The 14,647-nt window shown below is 46.2% G+C and overlaps 2 non-coding genes across 2 annotated transcripts; one reads left to right on the top strand and one right to left on the bottom strand.

The window, feature by feature from the left end:
* Positions 1–1,190: 1,190 nt before the first annotated feature.
* On the bottom strand, positions 1,191–1,329 carry LOC111755661 (small nucleolar RNA SNORA2/SNORA34 family). The gene has a single exon (XR_002790215.1). It is a non-coding gene; the product is annotated as a small nucleolar RNA SNORA2/SNORA34 family (small nucleolar RNA).
* A 989-nt stretch (positions 1,330–2,318) lies between these two features.
* On the top strand, positions 2,319–2,455 carry LOC111755662 (small nucleolar RNA SNORA2/SNORA34 family). The gene has a single exon (XR_002790216.1). It is a non-coding gene; the product is annotated as a small nucleolar RNA SNORA2/SNORA34 family (small nucleolar RNA).
* Positions 2,456–14,647: the final 12,192 nt, after the last annotated feature.

Genomic DNA, 14,647 nt, shown 5'->3' with positions numbered 1-14,647 from the left:
CACACACCTGTAATCCCAGCACTTTGAGAAGCTAAGGTAAGAGGGCTATAAACTCAAGCCCAGTTCTGCAGGTTAGCGAAACTGTCTCAAAGTTTAAAAGGGGCTTGGGTTATAGCGCAGTGTGAAGGGCCTGGGCTCAGTCACCAGTCCTCACGCACAAAACCAAAACAAAACAGAAAAGCAGCCCAAAACAAAGCCATGCTTTTAGGATGTCTGTGTGTCTCTTGCCCCTTTGGCCATGTGAGGACAACATGTTTTCCCTCTAGTTTACAGCAAGGTGTTGTCTTGACAGGAGAGAATGATAATTTTTTTTGGTACTGCGATCAAACTCACAACTGCACACTTGCAAGGCAGGCACATATGCCGCTGAGCTAAATCCCCCGGCGGAAGCATAGAATGAGCCCCCATTAAACACAGAATCAGCCAGGCTTGGTGGTGCACATGGTGTAAACCCAGCATTCTAGAGGCTGAGGCAGGAAGATTTCTGAGTTCGAGGCCAACCTGAACTACACAGTGAGACCTTGTCTTAAAACCCCAAATACAAACAGAACACTGTTCCCACCAGAACAGAAACAGTTCCTGTTTTGACTGACTAGAGTGGAAGACCTTGTAACTCATGCAGCATCACTGGGAAGCCTGACCAGGAGGTTTATTTTTCATCCTCAAAAGTAAGGGAAAAACATTAGCCCTAAACACTGCCCTGGTCCCAGGTAATGAAGCTTACCAGAAAGCCTAAAATGGCTTGAACTCTTTTTTTTTTTAAATTTTATTTTAAAGGGGGTAAAATTAAACACAACAAAACAGAACAAAACAGGACATAAGAAAGCAATGTAAGAGATAAAAATTTCAAAGCTGGACAACCTGAGATCTTCACGATCATATTGTCTCTTGTTTTCTTCCAGATAGTTGTCCATGTCTTCACATACAGAGAATTCGTACAAAACAACATAGTATAAAACTGATCCGAACAGAATGAGGAAGGCGTTTTAGGGCTTCAAAACCAAACAACAGGGAAGTCACCAATGACTGTTGTAGAATCTCTCATTCGCTTCAAAATAGTTGATCATACTTTCATGTATATTGAAGTTCAACAGAACAAAACAGGCAGGAGGTGAAGGGCTGCTTGGTTTCTTGGTGATCCAGGTCCCAGCATGGCGTGGGTCCCAGTAAATGCTGGGGGGGGTGCTTCAAGCTGTTTCTTTCTAATAAATTGACCATTTCACTGCCCAAGTTCTGAAATGGCCAACAGATCATAGAAAGACATCTCTTTAGGCTCCTGCTTGAAACCAACAGCATCAGGAAGCCACTGTGGCCTTGAATCAGGGCCAGAGTTTGAACTCTTTCTTTTTTAAAAAATTTTTTTAATTTTAAATTTTTTATATTTTTAGTTTGTACTCTTTCTAAAGCAACTTAACTGCATCCCAAAACAAAGCTCAAAAATATTTATAGAAATATGAAAATATTTAGACCCTAGTAAGGTAAAATTCAGTGTCTATAGCATTCAGGGTCCGGTCAGGGGAAAGAAATCAAACAAGAGAAAATTTAATATAAAGAATTATTCACTAGGAAAGAGGATTAACTATACATGGGCAAAGATGCCTCTGAAGTGTATCCTGGGACTGAAAGAGAATACCCAAGGCCAGAATTCAGACCTCACTGGAGAAGGAAAGATTGCAGCGCCCTGGGTAACTGAGTTCCCTGGGTTTCCCAAAGCAGAGCTGGTCTTCAGCTGCTGGGCGGGAGGAAAAGTCCCAGGTCAGGTCCAAGTGCAATGAACCAAGGTTAAGACAGAAGAGGAAATCAGACTGCAGATGAGCGGAAGCCGGGAAACCAACCATCATGCGGCCTGTGAGGATCCACTAGAGGGCAGCTGTTGACACCAGTGGGTGCTGTCAGTGGAGATTCTGCTAACAGAGGCCGGACCTTTGGGGGTCCTCCACACTCCTCCAGCAACCAGAAATAAGCGAGAAAGCAACAGAAGCACAGCGTGGCAAGGAAGAGAAGTCCGCTTGGCCTAGGCCTTACACTCACCAAGTTTCCTAAAAAGAAAAAGGCCTGCAGGGCCCTGCTCAATTCTCCCGGGCAGGCAATGAAGGGCAGATTTGGAGCTGAGTGAGGGTAAATGTATAACTAACAGCAACAGTCGGTTAGCCCATCAAAAATTATCAGGCATGCAAAGAAAATATGACCCATATTGAGGAGAACAATAGAAGCAGATTTAAAATGATGCAGATGGTAGAATTAGCAGATGAGAAAACCACTACTATCACACCTATCCTACAGCTTATCCAAGAAGAAAGCAGAAGATTGAGCATGTTCTGGCCCTGAATCAAGGCCAGCAGCTTCCTGATGCTGGTGGCTTCAAGCAGGAGTCTAAAGAGATATCTTTCTATGTTCTGTTGGCCATTTCAGAACTTGGGCAGTGAAATGGTCAATTCATTAGAAAGAAACAGCTTGAAGTAACCCCCACCCCCGGGAGCAGCTGTGAATGTGGCAGGCTGTGGTGGCCCAGGATGGGAGCCACTGGCGTTAACTGGGACCCGAGCCATGCTGGGACCTGGAGCACCGGGAAACCAAGCAACCCCTCCCCACCTGCCTGTTTTGTTTTGTTGAACTTCAATATACATGAAAGTATGGACAGCTATTTTGAAGAGAATGAGAGACTCTACAACAGCCCTTAGTGACTTCCCTGTTGTCTGTTTTGGGGATCTAAAACACCTTCCTCATTCAGTTTGGATCAGCTTTATACTATATTGTTTTGTATGAACTTTCTGTATGTGAATACATGGACAATTATTTGGAAGAAAACAAGAGACCATGTGATAGTGAAGATCTCAGGTCGTCTAGCTTTGAAATTTATATCTCTTACATTGCTTTCTTATGTCCTATTTTGTTCTGTTTTTTTTTTTTTTTTTTTGTGTGTGTGTGTGTGTGTGTTTAACTTTACTCCCTTTAAAATAAAAATAAAAAAATTTTTAAAAAAAGAGGATTGAGCATGTTTAACGGAGTATAAAAACCCTTTATAATGATCCAAGTTGAATTTCTAGAGCTAAATACAATGCCGGGTAGGGTAGGGGTCAGACACACTGTGTGGGATAAGTCGACTGGGTGTGGCAGAGGAAAAGATGAGTAAACTTGAAGAGAGAACATTTTAAGCTGTACAAAATGAGACAAGAGGGAATAAAGAAAAAAGTTAGGGTTAGGGTTAGCACCCCTACAACCTCAGCTATGGGGAAGAGGCCGGCCTGGGAAGCTCAGCAGGATCCCGTCTCCGAATCAGAAAGCAGATCAGAGCGGTATCTTCCTGCCTCCCTTCCTCCCCTCGTGTAGAAAGTGGGGAGCTTTTCTTTGAAGGTGAGACAGTGAATGTTTCAGGCTGAGGGCCATGTTATTTCTGTTATTACAACTCTTCAATCCTGTTTCATCATCTCTGCTCAAAAGAAACCATAGACAATCTGCAAGCCAACAACCTCTTCCAATGAGACGTTGTTTACAAAATCAGGCAGCCTCGCTGTGGTCTGTGTTTTGCTGATTGCTCTTCTAGAGAAACACCCATCCAGGGAGCACCCACCCAGCACCCCTAAAACCCTGCAGGGCTGCCCAGGCCATTAGATGAGAGCTCAAGCCAGACCTAAGCTCTCCCCTCTGATATTCTCTGTCAGATCCAATTCCCCGAGGCCCAGCAGGGCCGCAAGCAGATAATGAATCTATTTCGCCATTGGATTAGATCCCTACATGGGACCTCAGTGTCCTTGTCAGAGAGAAGCGGAACGAGGTATGGCACAGAGGCAAAGACAACATAAAAGCAGAACATAGTGCTTTGAAGACGCTCGCTTTGATGTCTAGAAGGATGAGTTGCTGTAGCCACTGGAAGTGGGTGGTGGGGGGCAGGTAAGGAGAAGACTCTCCCCTGGAGCCTCTGAGGGAGCCTGACCCTGATCTACACAGCGATGACACCAATTCTGAGCTTCTGGACTTCAATAGAAAAAAAAATACATTGCTGTAAACCATGCAGTCTGGCTGTGTGTTATAGTAACCCTAGCAAACTCATACTCAGCCCTGCAATCATGTAGATGATTTTCCGCGATCATAGACGTGAGTGTGCATTGGATTTAGTGCTAGGAGAAAAGAGACTTTCTGGAGTCCCCACCTTACCCACCATGGCTCCGTGGGAGATTGTGGGGGCCCCAGCCAGGGAAGCCAAGATGACAATGACCCCTGAGCCAGGAGATCAGGGTTCAAGTCTCTTTGGCTTCCTCATTGGGTGGTTCCCAGGCAGATGCCAGCCTTTGGCTTCCTTACCTATAAAACTCCCAAGCTGGAGTAGAGAGGTTTGCTTCCTGCCCCACGTTCTACCAAGCTCAAAGGAAATACGCTGAGGAGACCTCTTGGCATAACATTCTGTTATGACCTTTGGGGCCGGGGTCCTGACAGTGGCGCTCAGATTCACCCCAGCAGCAGCATCAGTTCTGTGGCTTAGGAGGAGGAGGAGTCACAGTGAAAGCCCTTGACCTTGTCCACCTGTCCTGCGGTGCGATGGCCCCCGTGCCAACCTTTTCACTTGTGTCTTTCTCCAGAGACAGGAGGAGAATAGAATACTGGTTACCATGGAACCAGAAACACCTGAGCTGCGATCTCAGTGCCACCACGCTTGGCCACATGACCTTGGCCAAACGACTTTCCCCTTCTGAGCAGCGGTGTTCTCAGACACACAGTGATTTGGCTTTGACCTGCGTTCCTTGAGATGTCTGAGAATCACATTTACCTGCCGTGGTTCCCTTTTTACCATTGGTTCTTTGTGACGAGCGCAGGGTGCCTGGTTCAGGTGTGCTCACAAAGGGCTGGGCCGATGTCTCTGCTGGGAACATCCCGATGCCACCAGACTTGCTCAAAGGGCATCGCTGCCACTCCCAACCCTGCCCCAGCGTTGTGCAACCACAGAATATTTCTCTGTGACATATTTCACCCTGAATCACGAATATACAGCAATTTTCAGGCGAGAGCTGAGCGACTAATTTTCTCACCCAAAATTTACGCTTGCTTCTTTCGTTATGATAGGCTGGGGAAAGATATAATAAAAAAGAAAGAGAAAGAAAAAAAAACCCCTGTGAGTCTGGCAAATAAAAATAAGGTGAAATGTGATTTGAAACTGGAAGTAGTCATTGTGTCTACAATTCTAAAATAAATAAAATAAAATAAATCAAGGAATAACTCTTAGAGCCCATTTTAAATCACGCCAGAAGGATCTGAGTTTAAGATGCAGGTGGCAGCCCACAATTCATTGTTTTTGCTCCCTATGATGCTGCTCTGCCTGGACTTCTGGCCTCAGTTAAAAGCACCACCCCAACCCCAACTTACTGGCACTTAACCCGCCCGTGGGTGTCCTCAGTTCTCCCGTCACCCAGCCCTGCAGATTTCCGGCTCTTGGAGCCTCAGGTATTCCCTGTGGCCTCACTATCCCCTGGGAGTTTGCTTCTCCTGCTTCTCCAGGAAGTCGCCCAGGGTGTTCCTTAGTCTTCCTGCACCAGGCCTCCAGCCAGCTGCTGACAGATCTTTCTAATCTAATCATGATGGTGACTGTTGATTACTTGGAACCTGTTGAGTGTCTATCATATGGCTTGTATTCTTTCATTTAACCTCCCAAAGCCTACCAGGCAGCTTTTATCTATTTAACCTTACTGGGAAAGCAACTTACCTAAGAACTGTCATGATCAAAGCGTTGGTAAAAAGTGAAATGCATTTGATTCACGAGCATTTTTTTTTTTTTTTGTCTCACTATGCAGTTCAGGCTGACCTTGAGCTCACCTGATAGCCCAGTGTGGTCTGGAACTCACAATGATCCTCCTGCCTCAGCCTCCCAAATGCTGAGATTACAGGCATGCACCACCATGCCCGGCTGTGAAATGCACTGGAACTCAGGGACTCCTAAATTAGGGCTCTTCTCATTTTACTGATTTCTTTTATGGGCTCCCTTCAGCCGTAGTTTCCAAACTATGTCCCGAGACATCACTAGATAAGATGTTAACAGTAATTTTCTTTAAAATAATGCAAACTGGGTGAGGGAAAAGGTCTGTGGTTAAACGCAGGACATACTTCCTGTGCTGATCCTGCATAATTCCTGGCACACCGTGTCAGGAGGAATGTCCTTCAAGAAAGAGCAAGACCTTTAAAGCAAAGGCATTTTCTATGGAACACTTGTGCACTGGACCCCTTTTCCTGGGCACATGGTCTGGGAACCAGTAACCTGGTTTAAGTTGCAGGTCTTTGGCCCACTAATGCATAAAACTTTGAGCTGGCCTTGCCCTCCTTCTGTGGCTCTCCTGCTCCAGCCACGCCTCTCTGGTCACATCTCATCACAGGAGCGTGTTCACACCTCCATGACTCTGCACGAGGTATTTCTTCTGCTTCCATGCCATTGCTCTGCTGGCCTCCTCCAGACACCCCTCAGACAAGCTGAAACATTCACTTGGCAGTGTTATCTTGAGCCTTCTCGCCAGAGCTAATTAATCCATGAAACGCATGGTTCCTAGCATTTACCTTTGGTAGTATAGACAGCAAAGCCAGGCAGAAACAGTGTAGGCATTCAGATAGGGCTGGGCCCCAGAGACAGCCAGGACAAGGGGAAACACATCTCAACTGTGGCCAGAGACATAGCTGTTGGAGACCAGGGCTCAAGATAAAGACGAGATGCCCAGGTCGGCATATTTCCTAGAAGGACAAGACACTGGCCTAATGAAGCCTAGACACCAGCCTAATAAAGGCTTCACCTGGTGCATGACAGAGCTCTCTGGGCCCGTCATTTCCTAGAGAAAGTGTTGTTTCCATGTATCCTGTCTGTGACCTGTGTCTCCCCTGACCACTATTACCTGTGAGTAAGCGGCTATGTTTGTTTCCTTCCTGGTTCATCATAGCTGTAAGGCACATCGTGCCCACATGGGTATCGCTTTGTAAAATTTCCCTGTAAAGTCAGGTCCTCAGCAGCCCACTGAGGCCCTCTCCTGCCTCTCAGGAGCTCTCTCTCTGTCTCAGTAAATACCTCCCTACTCCTAACCTCCGTTGTTCCTAGAACTCATTCTCTGATTCTTAGAGAACATGGACTCAGCATATCAGACATCTAAAAGGTGGGAGTTACATTTCCTTCCCTTCTATCATATTTAGAGGTTCTGGTATCACCTCTGTAACATTAGGGTGACACCTTCCTCCATGTATGTTGAAGAATATTTATTTTTTATATGGCTATTTCCCAGTGTAGATTGTGAACTCGGGCTGGGGATATAGCTCAGTGGCATGGTACCTGCCTGGCAAGCTCAAGGTCCTGAATTCGAGTCCCGTTTCCAAAAACAAACAAAAAAGACTTGAACTTTACTTTTTTTCACCATTGGGGACTGAACCAAGGGCCTCATGCATGCTAGGCCAACACTCTACTCCTGAGCCACATTCACAGCCCTTTTTTGGTAGTTGTTAATTTTATTTTTTATTTTTAATTCTGAGACAGGGTCTCACTAGGTTGCCCAGGCTGACTTCAAACTTGCAATCTTCCTGCCTCAGCTTTCCCAGTGGCTAGGATTACAGGTATGTGCTACTGTGCCTAATGATTTTCAATTTCTTAAAAAGCAGATTATGACTTTATTTTTAATCTTCAGTGCCAAGCACAGGACTTGATAGATGTTTGCTACTGAATTTTCTATTGTCTTCTAATCTGTTTTCTCAATATTTTTTTCTGATTATAAAAGTAATTCACATCCATTGTGAAAAAATTTTTAAATATCCATTAATCCTAGAAGTATCAGGTTAAGAAGTCTTAAACCAAAGAATTGTAAGCATTACCTAGTCAGGAATGGTGGTGTACACCTTGGTGGCACTTGCCTATAATCCCAGCGCTTGGTGGTTGGAGGCAGGGGGTTGAGGGCCAGCCTGTGTTACATAGTGAGACTCTGCCTCAAAACAAAAACAAAACTCCTAGTTGATTCTAAAGCTCTCCTCTCATTAAAGGTCACTGCTTACGTAATTTATTTTCTTTCTTTCTTTCTTGGACTACATTTTGCTCTGTATACAAACTCGTGATCCTCCAGTCTCAGCCTCTCCAGTTCTGGGATTACAGGCAAGTGCCACCATACCTGGCTCTAGGATTTTTATTTTTTTATTTCAATTTCAATTTTTTTTTTATTTTAAGAAGAATAAAACCAAGCAAAGCAAAACTGAATAAAATCAATCAAAAGAAACCAGTATAAGTTGACACAGGACTTCAAAACAATACAAAATCAAAATGGCTACCATAATGCCTCTTATTGTCTTCAAAATAGCTGCATATACCTTCAGACAGTAAAAATGAAACAGAACAGAATAGAATAAGACCAATAAAAATGAAACAATGAATGCAATAAGGGGCTTCAAAACAAGACAATAGTAAATCCAAAATGGCTACCATAATATATCTTGCTATCTTTGAAATAGCCGCTCCTGCCATTGGATATAAAATCAAACAATAAAACCCAACCCAACAAAACAATGAAAATGATATAGGGCTTCAAAACAAGATAACAGGGAATTAACAATGGCTACCACCTTCGGAAGGAGATTTCACATAGATGCTACACTTCTTACTGTTATCCTCTGAATAGATGATCAGACCACTGGCCCTGAACCTGCAAAACAAACACCACAACATCAAATTGCATTTCACCTCAATAGCTATCACAGCAGCCTATATTTCTCCAGATCCACCGGTCCTTTACATGGGGCAGGGTGGGGTGGGGAGGTTGATTCTTGTTTCCCAGCCAGAAGGGGCTGGGGTGTGCCTGGCCCCCAGCAGCAGCCAGCACATGGGGTTGGTTCACAGGGAGGGCTTGCTTCTTGGTGATTTCTGGTTCTCTGCCCCGCAGTCTGCTCCACTATTTTTATATTTATAAACAAGATTATTGTAATATCTTTGTACACAAACTTTTATCTCATTTTGCTTTTTGACACAGGGTCTCAATACGTAGCCTAGGCTGGTTTTGAACTTACTGTGTACCCCAGACTGGTCTTGAACTCACAGCAATCCTCCTACCTCAGCCTCCCAAATGCTGGAATTACAGGTGTGCACCACCATGCCCAGTTTATACACAAATCTTTATTTTAGATTCTATTCATTGCCTTAGGATTGATACCTAGAAATGGAACCACTGAGCGGGAGGGCAGGAAATTCCAAGGTTCCCGCGACAGATCATCAGCCACTGTTCCAAGCGCCCCACTTCCGCCTCCCATGGGCAGCTTCCAAGAGTGCTTGTCTCATCAGCTCCCCCGGAATTATGGCCATTTTGGGCAAAAAAGGATACAAGAATAGATGCTATTGAATGTGAGAGAAAAATTGCTTGGCTGGATGGTTTTTAAAGAGGGCACTTAGCATACTTTTGAAGTCTAATTACTGTTTAATCAATCTGAGGCCCACAGCCTGGTTATTTTCTTTTTAGAGAGGCAGCGCAGGGTTGGTAATTTTGCCAACGCTGAGAACGCTGTCACTTCATTCCACCACCCAGCTTGAGCTGCGGGTGTGCTTCTCACTCTCTTGCTGAGTGATGGAACCCGAAGTGCCTCCTGCTGCTGTGCTGAGGTGAGGGACAGGCCACCTCAGCAACCTGCCTCTCTCTTGGGACTCTCAGGCCCTCAGTGCATAGGGGCCTCACAGTGCTGCCCAAGGCTCTGGAGGCCCCAGGCTGCCGTATTTCCTCTCCCTTCTCCACCCAATTCCAGCAAGCAAGGGCTCCCCTGGCAGAGTTTCTCAAAGTCTGGGCCCCACCCCAGGGCTGGCAGTGTGGCTCAGTGGTAACCACCGGCCTAGACTTCTTGAGGCCCTGAACTCTGTTCCTAACAGCCCTACTGGGCCCACCTGGCCTGCTCCGAAAGTAAAAGGCCACAACTCCCTCCCGGAGTGGAAGGTGTCTCCAGGGTAGCTGAGAAAGAGGGAACAGTGCTGTGACCAAGCCCAAGAAAGAATCACACCTACTCAAGGTTGAGTGCATCCTCCTCCGACTAGCAGGTCCCAGGCTAGAAACAGATTCTCGTGAACAGTCACACGTGCAAAATGCTATACATGAGGATTTTCCCTGTTTGCAATTTTTTTTAAAAGTCCACTAACAGGAAACTGATTAAATACAATAAAAAAGAGAGAAAGTTCTTCCTTACTCCAGGGTACCAGGCAGTTATAAGTAATGGGCGTGACCCCAGAGGCTGATTGAGGAAGACTGGGATAACTTAGCCATTTAACAAGACCCTGTCTCCAAGAAAAGCGGTTGGGGTGGGGTAGTGCTGCGTTGTTAAATGAAAGCACAAGAAAAATCCGTACAAGTGGCCTGGTTGTACTGGGTGCAGTTGGATAGATACAGTAGGTAACTGTGGGTGACAGTAATTGAATGAGCCCCGGTACCAAAAAATTTCTTTAAAAATGCTAGTGAGAGGATTTTAGTGATCCCAACACAAGGAAACGATAGGTATCTGAGGTGGCAGACCAGTTATTCTGACCTGGTCTTTACATATTGTATCCATGGGAAATGCCGCCATGTACCCATAAATAACATAGTTATTAGGTGTCAGGTGAAAGTCTGTGAATGAAGAAACACTGCTTATGTCACAGGAAACACTCAGTTTACTCCCTCACATGCACTGAGGGCTTCCTGCATACCAGATCCCAGAAGTAAACAGACAAACCACACAAAACTCGGTGCTCACGGGGTGCATGCACATCTCTGGGGTGAAGAGGAAGGGAGCAAGCGTTGGGAAGAACCGGTTCTCTCCAAGCAGGGTGTAGAGGCGAGGGAAACGGTCGTAAATGAGGGTTTTCGTGTTTTACTCTCTACGCTGTTATACTGTTAGACTTTTTCACACTAAACATGCATGTGATAATTTAAAATCAAATGAGATGAGAAGATAAAATCAGTGGGAAATGCAGAGATGGAGGCCGTGACACAGCCGGCCCGAGGGGCCGAGTGGCCCCCGGGACTCCGCGATGTGCCACAGAAGCCCACCAGCGCCTGTCTCTGCCTGGCAGCCCGAGTCAGGGCGCTCTGATGCTACAGTAAGGGTGGCCCTTGGTCACCTATGGAGATGTTGTCAGAGTCCAGCTGGGATCACTTGTCTTTTCCCAGGATGGAAGCAGGGCATCTCCAGCCCTGGGCCTCACTCTGAGTGCACAGTTCAGATGGTTCAGTCATCTGGGGAGACTTTCAAAGCTCCTGCTGCTCCTCAGTCATTATGTATTATCTGAATTGGGGCCTGGGTTTTTAAGTCTCCCTGATGACTGTGATGTGCAGCCTGGTAGAGAACCACAGCCCCGGGGGGAGCCACATAATTCCTCCAGCTGCCACACCCCCTTCCTGTATGTCACTTTCTCGGGAGCACTCTGGCCTGCTGGATTCCTGCTCCCAATCCTGCAGCAAGGTCCCTTCCCTTCTGGGCACACAGCTCACCTGTGTGCCTAGAATGAGTCGTGCACAGATCGACAGTTTTGTGCCTGTCTCCTCAGGACACTGTCCTTTCTAAGGCTTCTGTTGGCTCCTACTATAAAGCCTCTGAGACTTGGCCCTGTGCCCCAAACACCTAGGGACTCAGGAAAGGAAGGCTCTTTCAAGACATGGGAGCCAGAAGAAACAAGGAAGGAGAGTGGCTTGGTCCAGGTCTCCAAGTTCAGAGTAAACTTACACACCTGGATCCATCTCCAGGCATTCTCTCTTCCGGGCTGGTGTGAGACATCAAGCTTGAGATCCCTCATGGTGAACTCTGTGACTGAGGAATTTCAAAACAGGAAACTCAGCATTCAACATTCCTTATATTCCTGAAGGGCTTTGGTATTGGAGGGTTTGCCACACAAGGCTGAACTCTAGCTGGGGCCATGCTTAGAAGTAGTTTCTGGCCCAGGCTGAAGATTAGAGTCACTTGAGCAGCTTTTTAAAATTTGAGTTTCGCTGTGGTGATGCTTGGGAGGCTGAGGCAGGAGGATCACCTCAAGTTCGAGGCTAGCCTGGGTTTCATTGTGAGCCAAAACTATATAGTGAGAACCTGTCTCAAAAAACAAGTGTTTAAGGGCTGGGAATTTAGCTCAGCGGCATAAGCGCCTGCCTTGCAAGCAGGCAGTTGTGAGTTCGATCCCTGGTACCGATAAAAATGAAAAAGACCAAAACAAAACAACCAAGTGTTTAAATTGGACAATGCTATTAGTCTAGGAGGCTAAGGTAGGAGGAAAGCAAGTTAAAAAAGAAAAACAAGGGGCTGGGGATTTAGCTCAGTGGCATAAGCACCTGCCTTGCAAGCAGGCGGTTGTGAATTCGATCCCCAGTACCGATAAAAATAAAAAAGACAAAAAAAAAAAAAAAAAAAAAAAAAAAAAAAGCAAGGTAGAGGCCAGAGCCTGGGTAGCTTAGTGAGACCCTATTTCAAAATAAAAAGACCACCACATGTAGCTCAAGTATAAAGGCCTTTTCCACTACCACAAAATGAACAAATTAATATATAAAATAAAATGTAAAATCTGAGTGTTTATATTAAATGAGGATTTCCGAGAGAGAGCTCAGGCATTTGAGAGCTGGAAGGCTCCCGAGAAGATTCCAGTGAGCGGCCAAGCTCAAAGCTCCTGCTCCAGGCTGTGGGGCAGTGGCAAAAGCAGCGGCTCCCTTGTCCCCTACGCTACTTGGACAGGGCAAAGTCCACCCAGCCTGGGTGACTCCAGGGCCCGAGAAGACATTTTTATCTTATTGCCAAAGCTGGTGTTTCCTGGCTGTGGCGCTGCCACCCGAGGGAGAGTAACTGCGTGGCTGCAGCCGCAGGCGCACTTCAGACCCTGCAAGGGACTTGGGCCAGCCGGGCCTCCCCCAGGTCTGCTTCCCAGCTCCACTAAGGACCCGCGATTCTCCTGGGCTTCCACACTGGCAGGTGGCTCCAGCGGAGCAGGGCAGTCAAGACCGCGAGTTCCCGGGGGCGAGCGATGCCCAGGGGGTGCCAGCCTGGGCTCCCCCTGCACGGCTGAGGTCCAGGCTGCCTGCTGCCGACTCCGCCTATGTCCAGCTGCGCATGCTCGACTCTGCTACCCCCTCTCCCCTTCAGCCCCCTGCGCCTTCCTGCCTGCACGTTCACCCCATGCAGCCCCCCCAGCACCCCTTTCTTGCTGAGCTGATAAAAGAATCTGAAAATAAGGGGGCTGACTTCAATGAACTTCATTCCCTTCAGATTTCGACTCTTGATGATGACTGTTTGAGCCGGGCATGGCGATGCATGCCTATAATGCCAACATTTGGTGAAGTGGGGCTAAACCAGGATTACCACAAGTTCCAGGCCAGCCTGAACGGAAATACATAAGAAGATCCTATCTCAAAAAAAAAAAAAAAAAAAAAAAAAAAAAAAAAATTGAGGTCTGGCTCTAGAGAGTAAGAAATGATACGAAGACATGGGTACCACCTCACCCATCTCTTGGGGGCCCTTTCGAGGTTACTTATTGCAGTGATTTTAAAAAAAAATGGCGTGGTTGTGAAGGTTAGCAGAAGCACTTGGGGCTGAAGATGTAGCTTAATGCGGCTCTGGCTTAGCTTGCAAGAGGTCCTAGATTCCATCCCCAACACTGCCAAGAATAAATAAATAAATGAACAAAAAAATAGGGTTCTAGCAGGACGTGGTAGCACACACGTAACACTTAGGAGGCTGATGCAGGAGGATGTCTGCAAGTTTGAGGGCAGCCTGGGCTTCAAAGTGAGTTCAAGGCCAGCCTGAATCAGAAAGCAAAACTCTGTCTTGAAAAGACAAAAAAAAAAAAAAAGAAAATTGGTTCTGGTTTGCAGCCTGTCCTCCTTCATATCCCAGAGCTAGGATGGCACTTCATAGGTGTAAGCTTCAGTCTCTCAAGGAAATAACCTGTGAGGAGGATTTTATGGTTACTAGAGTTTGCTGGTTGTTAAGTCTGCCCTTTTGCTTTCTCTCTTTGTGTATGTAGTATATTTTTTAAAAGGTATTTTCACTTTTGATGACTCATAAAGAGCAAAATAAAAGACAGGTAATAGGAAGCAGGGAGATAGATCTTTCTCCAATGGGAAGGGACCAAGAGATGGAGGGATGGGGTGGGGGAAGGAGACGGACAAAGAATTAACACGGGTTATGCACCTGTGCCTCCTCCCCACGATGAATGCAGTCATTATGTGCTGCAAACATGTACAAATAAAACAAAAACATGCTTTAAAGTACTGTGTAGACATCACAAAGTTTATTTCTAATTTGTCAACACGTATCCTTTGAGAATGTCCCTTAACAACTTTTTTTTTAAAGTCTGGGTCCAATCCGGGATCCTGTGTTGCATTTAAGTGTCCAGATATTTTGGTCTCGTGGAATACAGAGCAATTCCTCAGACAAATTTGATCTTTTGTGACGTGGCTACCTCTGAAAAGTCCATATAGTAATTTTACTTGAGATCCTTGTCCTAGAAGTGTAAAATTCACCTACGCGGCCGCCAGGTGGCACTCTCGGCAGTCTGTGGTCCTCAATCGCTTGAGAAAGGGCCTTAAAAGCTAACGCGTTTTGAGTCAGACAAGGAAAGCGAGGGCGTGGCGTTGCCGGGCGCCTGCAGATGCTCCGTATGAGTCACCTGCGATCTTGGTAATGGATTCTATTTTGGTAGATGTGGCAAGAGGCC

This window comes from Cavia porcellus, unplaced genomic scaffold (assembly GCF_034190915.1).
Source record: "Cavia porcellus strain 051 isolate PalLab524CR breed Dunkin Hartley unplaced genomic scaffold, mCavPor4.1 scaffold_32, whole genome shotgun sequence".
NCBI classification, from domain to species: Eukaryota; Metazoa; Chordata; class Mammalia; order Rodentia; family Caviidae; genus Cavia; species Cavia porcellus.
The sequence above is the reverse complement of the archived record's forward strand: the minus strand, read 5'-3'. Positions and strand labels throughout refer to the sequence as shown.